Source organism: Triturus cristatus, chromosome 1_2 (genome assembly GCF_964204655.1).
Source record: "Triturus cristatus chromosome 1_2, aTriCri1.1, whole genome shotgun sequence".
NCBI lineage: Eukaryota > Metazoa > Chordata > Amphibia > Caudata > Salamandridae > Triturus > Triturus cristatus.
The window spans coordinates 350,329,844-350,342,084 of record NC_140580.1 but is presented as its reverse complement, the minus strand read 5'-3'; positions in this window follow the sequence as shown (position 1 = coordinate 350,342,084).

Genomic DNA, 12,241 nt, shown 5'->3' with positions numbered 1-12,241 from the left:
GAAATTGGTCGAAATAGAAGCTTCTGAGTAGGAGAAAAAGTCTGTAAAAATGGCAATTTTGGTCACATTGAGGCTTTAAAATGTATTTATTCAACATGAGGCACAATCCAAATGTAATTTTGAATCAATTTTTCAACAGTCCAAAAAATCAATTTTCTGATGAAAAACGATGACCCGTGACCTGTCGAATTTTCTCCAGATGGTCAGAAATGGTAATTTTTTAATGTTTAATTTTTTGACTGCAAATGACTATTGCATGTGAATTAGAACTCTTAGAATTAAAATTAGTGTGTTTAGAGTCATTTTAATGCCAGAAATTGGTCGAAATAGAAGCTTCTGAAAAGGAGAAAAAGTTTGTAAAAATGGCAATTTTGGTCACATTGAGGCTTTAAAAACTAGTTATTCAACATGAGGCACAATCCAAATGACATTTTGAATCAATTTTTCGACAGTCCAAAAAATCAATTTTCTGATGAAAAACGATGACCCGTGACCTGTCGAATTTTCTCCAGATGGTCAGAAATGGTAATTTTTTAATGTTTAACTTATTGACTGTAAATGACTATCGCATGTGAATTAGAACTCTTAGAACTAAAATTAGTGTGTTTAAAGTCATTTTAATGCCTGAAATTGGTCGAAATAGAAGCTTCTGAGTAGGAGAAAAAGTCTGTAAAAATGGCAATTTTGGTCACATTGAGGCTTTAAAATGTATTTATTCAACATGAGGCACAATCCAAATGAAATTTTGAATCAATTTTTCGACAGTCCAAAAAATCAATTTTCTGATGAAAAACGATGACCCGTTACCTGTCGAATTTTCTCCAGATGGTCAGAAATGGTAATTTTTTAATGTTTAACCTATTGACTGTAAATGACTATCGCATGTGAATTAGAACTCTTAGAACTAAAATTAGTGTGTTTAGAGTCATTTTAATGCCTGAAATTGGTCGAAATAGAAGCTTCTGAGTAGGAGAAAAAGTCTGTAAAAATGGCAATTTTGGCAACATTGAGGATTTAAAATATATTTATTCAACATGAGGCACAATCCAAATGAAATTTCGAATCAATTTTTCGACAGTCCAAAAAATCAATTTTCTGATGAAAAACGATGACCCGTGACCTGTCGAATTTTCTCCAGATGGTCAGAAATGGTAATTTTTTAATGTTTAATTTTTTGACTGCAAATGACTATTGCATGTGAATTAGAACTCTTAGAATTAAAATTAGTGTGTTTAGAGTCATTTTAATGCCTGGAATTGGTCGAAATAGAAGCTTCTGAAAAGGAGAAAAAGTTTGTAAAAATTGCAATTTTGGTCACATTGAGGCTTTAAAAAGTAGTTATTCAACATGAGGCACAATCCAAATGACATTTTGAATCAATTTTTCGACAGTCCAAAAAATCAATTTTCTGATGAAAAGCGATGACCCGTGACCTGTCGAATTTTCTCCAGATGGTCAGAAATTATAATTTTTTAATGTTTAACTTATTGACTGTAAATGACTATCGCATGTGAATTAGAACTCTTAGAACTAAAATTAGTGTGTTTAGAGTCATTTTAATGCCTGAAATTGGTCGAAATAGAAGCTTCTGAGTAGGAGAAAAAGTCTGTAAAAATGGCAATTTTGGTCACATTGAGGCTTTAAAATGTATTTATTCAACATGAGGCACAATCCAAATGTAATTTTGAATCAATTTTTCAACAGTCCAAAAAATCAATTTTCTGATGAAAAACGATGACCCGTGACCTGTCGAATTTTCTCCAGATGGTCAGAAATGGTAATTTTTTAATGTTTAATTTTTTGACTGCAAATGACTATTGCATGTGAATTAGAACTCTTAGAATTAAAATTAGTGTGTTTAGAGTCATTTTAATGCCAGAAATTGGTCGAAATAGAAGCTTCTGAAAAGGAGAAAAAGTTTGTAAAAATGGCAATTTTGGTCACATTGAGGCTTTAAAAACTAGTTATTCAACATGAGGCACAATCCAAATGACATTTTGAATCAATTTTTCGACAGTCCAAAAAATCAATTTTCTGATGAAAAACGATGACCCGTGACCTGTCGAATTTTCTCCAGATGGTCAGAAATGGTAATTTTTTAATGTTTAACTTATTGACTGTAAATGACTATCGCATGTGAATTAGAACTCTTAGAACTAAAATTAGTGTGTTTAAAGTCATTTTAATGCCTGAAATTGGTCGAAATAGAAGCTTCTGAGTAGGAGAAAAAGTCTGTAAAAATGGCAATTTTGGTCACATTGAGGCTTTAAAATGTATTTATTCAACATGAGGCACAATCCAAATGAAATTTTGAATCAATTTTTCGACAGTCCAAAAAATCAATTTTCTGATGAAAAACGATGACCCGTTACCTGTCGAATTTTCTCCAGATGGTCAGAAATGGTAATTTTTTAATGTTTAACCTATTGACTGTAAATGACTATCGCATGTGAATTAGAACTCTTAGAACTAAAATTAGTGTGTTTAGAGTCATTTTAATGCCTGAAATTGGTCGAAATAGAAGCTTCTGAGTAGGAGAAAAAGTCTGTAAAAATGGCAATTTTGGCAACATTGAGGATTTAAAATATATTTATTCAACATGAGGCACAATCCAAATGAAATTTCGAATCAATTTTTCGACAGTCCAAAAAATCAATTTTCTGATGAAAAACGATGACCCGTGACCTGTCGAATTTTCTCCAGATGGTCAGAAATGGTAATTTTTTAATGTTTAATTTTTTGACTGCAAATGACTATTGCATGTGAATTAGAACTCTTAGAATTAAAATTAGTGTGTTTAGAGTCATTTTAATGCCAGAAATTGGTCGAAATAGAAGCTTCTGAAAAGGAGAAAAAGTTTGTAAAAATGGCAATTTTGGTTACATTGAGGCTTTAAAAACTAGTTATTCAACATGAGGCACAATCCAAATGACATTTTGAATCAATTTTTCGACAGTCCAAAAAATCAATTTTCTGATGAAAAACGATGACCCGTGACCTGTCGAATTTTCTCCAGATGGTCAGAAATGGTAATTTTTTAATGTTTAACTTATTGACTGTAATCGCATGTGAATTAGAACTCTTAGAACTAAAATTAGTGTGTTTAAAGTCATTTTAATGCCTGAAATTGGTCGAAATAGAAGCTTCTGAGGAGGAGAAAAAGACTGTAAAAATGGCAATTTTGGTCACATTGAGGCTTTAAAATGTATTTATTCAACATGAGGCACAATCCAAATGAAATTTTGAATCAATTTTTCAACAGTCCAAAAAATCAATTTTCTCATGAAAAACGATGACCCGTGACCTGTCGAATTTTCTCCAGATGGTCAGAAATGGTAATTTTTTAATGTTTAATTTTTTGACTCCAAATGACTATTGCATGTGAATTAGAACTCTTAGAATTAAAATTAGTGTGTTTAGAGTCATTTTAATGCCAGAAATTGGTCGAAATAGAAGCTTCTGAAAAGGAGAAAAAGTTTGTAAAAATGGCAATTTTGGTCACATTGAGGCTTTAAAAACTAGTTATTCAACAGGAGGGACAATCCAAATGACATTTTGGATCAATTTTTCGACAGTCCAAAAAAAATCAATTTTCTGATGAAAAACGATGACCCGTGACCTGTCGAATTTTCTCCAGATGGTCAGAAATGGTAATTTTTTAATGTTTAATTTTTTGACTGCAAATGACTATTGCATGTGAATTCGAACTCTTAGAACTAAAATTAGTGGGTTTAGAGTCATTTTAATGCCTGAAATTGGTCGAAATTGAAGCTTCTGAGTAGGAGAAAAAGTCTGTAAAAATGGCAATTTTGGTCACATTGAGGCTTTAAAAAGTAGTTATTCAACAGGAGGGACAATCCAAATGACATTTTGGATCAATTTTTCGACAGTCCAAAAAAATCAATTTTCTGATGAAAAACGATGACCCGTGACCTGTCGAATTTTCTCCAGATGGTCAGAAATGGTAATTTTTTAATGTTTAATTTTTTGACTGCAAATGACTATTGCATGTGAATTAGAACTCTTAGAATTAAAATTAGTGTGTTTAGAGTCATTTTAATGCCTGAAATTGGTCGAAATAGAAGCTTCTGAAAAGGAGAAAAAGTTTGTAAAAATGGCAATTTTGGTCACATTGAGGCTTTAAAAAGTAGTTATTCAACATGAGGCACAATCCAAATGACATTTTGAATCAATTTTTCGACAGTCCAAAAAATCAATTTTCTGATGAAAAACGATGACCCGTGACCTGTCGAATTTTCTCCAGATGGTCAGAAATTATAATTTTTTAATGTTTAACTTATTGACTGTAAATGACTATCGCATGTGAATAAGAACTCTTAGAACTAAAATTAGTGTGTTTAGAGTCATTTTAATGCCTGAAATTGGTCGAAAAAGAAGCTTCTGAGTAGGAGAAAAAGTCTGTAAAAATGGCAATTTTGGTCACATTGAGGCTTTAAAAAGTAGTTATTCAACATGAGGAACAATCCAAATGACATTTTGAATCAATTTTTCGACAGTCCAAAAAATCAAATTTCTGATGAAAAACGATGACCCGTGACCTGTCGAATTTTCTCCAGATGGTCAGAAATGGTAATTTTTTAATGTTTAATTTTTTGACTGAAAATGACTATTGCATGTGAATTAGAACTCTTAGAATTAAAATTAGTGTGTTTAGAGTCATTTTAATGCCTGGAATTGGTCGAAATAGAAGCTTCTGAAAAGGAGAAAAAGTTTGTAAAAATTGCAATTTTGGTCACATTGAGGCTTTAAAAAGTAGTTATTCAACATGAGGCACAATCCAAATGACATTTTGAATCAATTTTTCGACAGTCCAAAAAATCAATTTTCTGATGAAAAGCGATGACCCGTGACCTGTCGAATTTTCTCCAGATGGTCAGAAATTATAATTTTTTAATGTTTAACTTATTGACTGTAAATGACTATCGCATGTGAATTAGAACTCTTAGAACTAAAATTAGTGTGTTTAGAGTCATTTTAATGCCTGAAATTGGTCGAAATAGAAGCTTCTGAGTAGGAGAAAAAGTCTGTAAAAATGGCAATTTTGGTCACATTGAGGCTTTAAAATGTATTTATTCAACATGAGGCACAATCCAAATGTAATTTTGAATCAATTTTTCAACAGTCCAAAAAATCAATTTTCTGATGAAAAACGATGACCCGTGACCTGTCGAATTTTCTCCAGATGGTCAGAAATGGTAATTTTTTAATGTTTAATTTTTTGACTGCAAATGACTATTGCATGTGAATTAGAACTCTTAGAATTAAAATTAGTGTGTTTAGAGTCATTTTAATGCCAGAAATTGGTCGAAATAGAAGCTTCTGAAAAGGAGAAAAAGTTTGTAAAAATGGCAATTTTGGTCACATTGAGGCTTTAAAAACTAGTTATTCAACATGAGGCACAATCCAAATGACATTTTGAATCAATTTTTCGACAGTCCAAAAAATCAATTTTCTGATGAAAAACGATGACCCGTGACCTGTCGAATTTTCTCCAGATGGTCAGAAATGGTAATTTTTTAATGTTTAACTTATTGACTGTAAATGACTATCGCATGTGAATTAGAACTCTTAGAACTAAAATTAGTGTGTTTAAAGTCATTTTAATGCCTGAAATTGGTCGAAATAGAAGCTTCTGAGTAGGAGAAAAAGTCTGTAAAAATGGCAATTTTGGTCACATTGAGGCTTTAAAATGTATTTATTCAACATGAGGCACAATCCAAATGAAATTTTGAATCAATTTTTCGACAGTCCAAAAAATCAATTTTCTGATGAAAACGTTACCTGTCGAATTTTCTCCAGATGGTCAGAAATGGTAATTTTTTAATGTTTAACCTATTGACTGTAAATGACTATCGCATGTGAATTAGAACTCTTAGAACTAAAATTAGTGTGTTTAGAGTCATTTTAATGCCTGAAATTGGTCGAAATAGAAGCTTCTGAGTAGGAGAAAAAGTCTGTAAAAATGGCAATTTTGGCAACATTGAGGATTTAAAATATATTTATTCAACATGAGGCACAATCCAAATGAAATTTCGAATCAATTTTTTGACAGTCCAAAAAATCAATTTTCTGATGAAAAACGATGACCCGTGACCTGTCGAATTTTCTCCAGATGGTCAGAAATGGTAATTTTTTAATGTTTAATTTTTTGACTGCAAATGACTATTGCATGTGAATTAGAACTCTTAGAATTAAAATTAGTGTGTTTAGAGTCATTTTAATGCCAGAAATTGGTCGAAATAGAAGCTTCTGAAAAGGAGAAAAAGTTTGTAAAAATGGCAATTTTGGTTACATTGAGGCTTTAAAAACTAGTTATTCAACATGAGGCACAATCCAAATGACATTTTGAATCAATTTTTCGACAGTCCAAAAATCAATTTTCTGATGAAAAACGATGACCCGTGACCTGTCGAATTTTCTCCAGATGGTCAGAAATGGTAATTTTTTAATGTTTAACTTATTGACTGTAATCGCATGTGAATTAGAACTCTTAGAACTAAAATTAGTGTGTTTAAAGTCATTTTAATGCCTGAAATTGGTCGAAATAGAAGCTTCTGAGTAGGAGAAAAAGTCTGTAAAAATGGCAATTTTGGTCACATTGAGGCTTTAAAATGTATTTATTCAACATGAGGCACAATCCAAATGACATTTTGAATCAATTTTTCGACAGTCCAAAAAATCAATTTTCTGATGAAAAACGATGACCCGTGACCTGTCGAATTTTCTCCAGATGGTCAGAAATTATAATTTTTTAATGTTTAACTTATTGACTGTAAATGACTATCGCATGTGAATAAGAACTCTTAGAACTAAAATTAGTGTGTTTAGAGTCATTTTAATGCCTGAAATTGGTCGAAATAGAAGCTTCTGAATAGGGGAAAAGGTCTGTAAAAATGGCAATTTTAGTCACATTGAGGCTTTAAAATGTATTTATTCAACATGAGGCACAATCAATAAGAAATTTTGAATCAATTTTTCGACAGTCCAAAAAATCAATTTTCTGATGAAAAACGATGACCCGTGACCTGTCGAATTTTCTCCAGATGGTCAGAAATGGTAATTTTTTAATGTTTAATTTTTTGTCTGCAAATGACTATTGCATGTGAATTCGAACTCTTAGAACTAAAATTAGTGGGTTTAGAGTCATTTTAATGCCTGAAATTGGTCGAAATAGAGCTTCTGAGTAGGAAAAAAAGTCTGTAAAAATGGCAATTTTGGTCACATTGAGGCTTTAAAATGTATTTATTCAACATGAGGCACAATCCAAATGAAATTTTGAATCAATTTTTCGACAGTCCAAAAAATCAATTTTCTGATGAAAAACGATGACCCGTGACCTGTCGAATTTTCTCCAGATGGTCAGAAATGGTAATTTTTTAATGTTTAACCTATTGACTGTAAATGACTATCGCATGTGAATTAGAACTCTTAGAACTAAAATTAGTGTGTTTAGAGTCATTTTAATGCCTGAAATTGGTCGAAATAGAAGCTTCTGAGTAGGAGAAAAAGTCTGTAAAAATGGCAATTTTGGTCACATTGAGGCTTTAAAATGTATTTATTCAACATGAGGCACAATCCAAATGAAATTTCGAATCTATTTTTCGACAGTCCAAAAAATCAATTTTCTGATGAAAAACGATGACCCGTGAACTGTCGAATTTTCTCCAGATGGTCAGAAATGGTAATTTTTTAATGTTTAATTTTTTGACTGCAAATGACTATTGCATGTGAATTAGAACTCTTAGAATTAAAATTAGTGTGTTTAGAGTCATTTTAATGCCTGGAATTGGTCGAAATAGAAGCTTCTGAAAAGGAGAAAAAGTTTGTAAAAATTGCAATTTTGGTCACATTGAGGCTTTAAAAAGTAGTTATTCAACATGAGGCACAATCCAAATGACATTTTGAATCAATTTTTCGACAGTCCAAAAAATCAATTTTCTGATGAAAAGCGATGACCCGTGACCTGTCGAATTTTCTCCAGATGGTCAGAAATTATAATTTTTTAATGTTTAACTTATTGACTGTAAATGACTATCGCATGTGAATTAGAACTCTTAGAACTAAAATTAGTGTGTTTAGAGTCATTTTAATGCCTGAAATTGGTCGAAATAGAAGCTTCTGAGTAGGAGAAAAAGTCTGTAAAAATGGCAATTTTGGTCACATTGAGGCTTTAAAATGTATTTATTCAACATGAGGCACAATCCAAATGTAATTTTGAATCAATTTTTCAACAGTCCAAAAAATCAATTTTCTGATGAAAAACGATGACCCGTGACCTGTCGAATTTTCTCCAGATGGTCAGAAATGGTAATTTTTTAATGTTTAATTTTTTGACTGCAAATGACTATTGCATGTGAATTAGAACTCTTAGAATTAAAATTAGTGTGTTTAGAGTCATTTTAATGCCAGAAATTGGTCGAAATAGAAGCTTCTGAAAAGGAGAAAAAGTTTGTAAAAATGGCAATTTTGGTCACATTGAGGCTTTAAAAACTAGTTATTCAACATGAGGCACAATCCAAATGACATTTTGAATCAATTTTTCGACAGTCCAAAAAATCAATTTTCTGATGAAAAACGATGACCCGTGACCTGTCGAATTTTCTCCAGATGGTCAGAAATGGTAATTTTTTAATGTTTAACTTATTGACTGTAAATGACTATCGCATGTGAATTAGAACTCTTAGAACTAAAATTAGTGTGTTTAAAGTCATTTTAATGCCTGAAATTGGTCGAAATAGAAGCTTCTGAGTAGGAGAAAAAGTCTGTAAAAATGGCAATTTTGGTCACATTGAGGCTTTAAAATGTATTTATTCAACATGAGGCACAATCCAAATGAAATTTTGAATCAATTTTTCGACAGTCCAAAAAATCAATTTTCTGATGAAAACGTTACCTGTCGAATTTTCTCCAGATGGTCAGAAATGGTAATTTTTTAATGTTTAACCTATTGACTGTAAATGACTATCGCATGTGAATTAGAACTCTTAGAACTAAAATTAGTGTGTTTAGAGTCATTTTAATGCCTGAAATTGGTCGAAATAGAAGCTTCTGAGTAGGAGAAAAAGTCTGTAAAAATGGCAATTTTGGCAACATTGAGGATTTAAAATATATTTATTCAACATGAGGCACAATCCAAATGAAATTTCGAATCAATTTTTTGACAGTCCAAAAAATCAATTTTCTGATGAAAAACGATGACCCGTGACCTGTCGAATTTTCTCCAGATGGTCAGAAATGGTAATTTTTTAATGTTTAATTTTTTGACTGCAAATGACTATTGCATGTGAATTAGAACTCTTAGAATTAAAATTAGTGTGTTTAGAGTCATTTTAATGCCAGAAATTGGTCGAAATAGAAGCTTCTGAAAAGGAGAAAAAGTTTGTAAAAATGGCAATTTTGGTTACATTGAGGCTTTAAAAACTAGTTATTCAACATGAGGCACAATCCAAATGACATTTTGAATCAATTTTTCGACAGTCCAAAAAATCAATTTTCTGATGAAAAACGATGACCCGTGACCTGTCGAATTTTCTCCAGATGGTCAGAAATGGTAATTTTTTAATGTTTAACTTATTGACTGTAATCGCATGTGAATTAGAACTCTTAGAACTAAAATTAGTGTGTTTAAAGTCATTTTAATGCCTGAAATTGGTCGAAATAGAAGCTTCTGAGTAGGAGAAAAAGTCTGTAAAAATGGCAATTTTGGTCACATTGAGGCTTTAAAATGTATTTATTCAACATGAGGCACAATCCAAATGACATTTTGAATCAATTTTTCGACAGTCCAAAAAATCAATTTTCTGATGAAAAACGATGACCCGTGACCTGTCGAATTTTCTCCAGATGGTCAGAAATTATAATTTTTTAATGTTTAACTTATTGACTGTAAATGACTATCGCATGTGAATAAGAACTCTTAGAACTAAAATTAGTGTGTTTAGAGTCATTTTAATGCCTGAAATTGGTCGAAATAGAAGCTTCTGAATAGGGGAAAAGGTCTGTAAAAATGGCAATTTTAGTCACATTGAGGCTTTAAAATGTATTTATTCAACATGAGGCACAATCAATAAGAAATTTTGAATCAATTTTTCGACAGTCCAAAAAATCAATTTTCTGATGAAAAACGATGACCCGTGACCTGTCGAATTTTCTCCAGATGGTCAGAAATGGTAATTTTTTAATGTTTAATTTTTTGTCTGCAAATGACTATTGCATGTGAATTCGAACTCTTAGAACTAAAATTAGTGGGTTTAGAGTCATTTTAATGCCTGAAATTGGTCGAAATAGAGCTTCTGAGTAGGAAAAAAAGTCTGTAAAAATGGCAATTTTGGTCACATTGAGGCTTTAAAATGTATTTATTCAACATGAGGCACAATCCAAATGAAATTTTGAATCAATTTTTCGACAGTCCAAAAAATCAATTTTCTGATGAAAAACGATGACCCGTGACCTGTCGAATTTTCTCCAGATGGTCAGAAATGGTAATTTTTTAATGTTTAACCTATTGACTGTAAATGACTATCGCATGTGAATTAGAACTCTTAGAACTAAAATTAGTGTGTTTAGAGTCATTTTAATGCCTGAAATTGGTCGAAATAGAAGCTTCTGAGTAGGAGAAAAAGTCTGTAAAAATGGCAATTTTGGTCACATTGAGGCTTTAAAATGTATTTATTCAACATGAGGCACAATCCAAATGAAATTTCGAATCTATTGTTCGACAGTCCAAAAAATCAATTTTCTGATGAAAAACGATGACCCGTGAACTGTCGAATTTTCTCCAGATGGTCAGAAATGGTAATTTTTTAATGTTTAATTTTTTGACTGCAAATGACTATTGCATGTGAATTAGAACTCTTAGAATTAAAATTAGTGTGTTTAGAGTCATTTTAATGCCAGAAATTGGTCGAAATAGAAGCTTCTGAAAAGGAGAAAAAGTTTGTAAAAATGGCAATTTTGGTCACATTGAGGCTTTAAAAACTAGTTATTCAACATGAGGCACAATCCAAATGACATTTTGAATCAATTTTTCGACAGTCCAAAAAATCAATTTTCTGATGAAAAACGATGACCCGTGACCTGTCGAATTTTCTCCAGATGGTCAGAAATGGTAATTTTTTAATGTTTAACTTATTGACTGTAAATGACTATCGCATGTGAATTAGAACTCTTAGAACTAAAATTAGTGTGTTTAAAGTCATTTTAATGCCTGAAATTGGTCGAAATAGAAGCTTCTGAGTAGGAGAAAAAGTCTGTAAAAATGGCAATTTTGGTCACATTGAGGCTTTAAAATGTATTTATTCAACATGAGGCACAATCCAAATGAAATTTTGAATCAATTTTTCGACAGTCCAAAAAATCAATTTTCTGATGAAAACGTTACCTGTCGAATTTTCTCCAGATGGTCAGAAATGGTAATTTTTTAATGTTTAACCTATTGACTGTAAATGACTATCGCATGTGAATTAGAACTCTTAGAACTAAAATTAGTGTGTTTAGAGTCATTTTAATGCCTGAAATTGGTCGAAATAGAAGCTTCTGAGTAGGAGAAAAAGTCTGTAAAAATGGCAATTTTGGCAACATTGAGGATTTAAAATATATTTATTCAACATGAGGCACAATCCAAATGAAATTTCGAATCAATTTTTTGACAGTCCAAAAAATCAATTTTCTGATGAAAAACGATGACCCGTGACCTGTCGAATTTTCTCCAGATGGTCAGAAATGGTAATTTTTTAATGTTTAATTTTTTGACTGCAAATGACTATTGCATGTGAATTAGAACTCTTAGAATTAAAATTAGTGTGTTTAGAGTCATTTTAATGCCAGAAATTGGTCGAAATAGAAGCTTCTGAAAAGGAGAAAAAGTTTGTAAAAATGGCAATTTTGGTTACATTGAGGCTTTAAAAACTAGTTATTCAACATGAGGCACAATCCAAATGACATTTTGAATCAATTTTTCGACAGTCCAAAAAATCAATTTTCTGATGAAAAACGATGACCCGTGACCTGTCGAATTTTCTCCAGATGGTCAGAAATGGTAATTTTTTAATGTTTAACTTATTGACTGTAATCGCATGTGAATTAGAACTCTTAGAACTAAAATTAGTGTGTTTAAAGTCATTTTAATGCCTGAAATTGGTCGAAATAGAAGCTTCTGAGTAGGAGAAAAAGTCTGTAAAAATGGCAATTTTGGTCACATTGAGGCTTTAAAATGTATTTA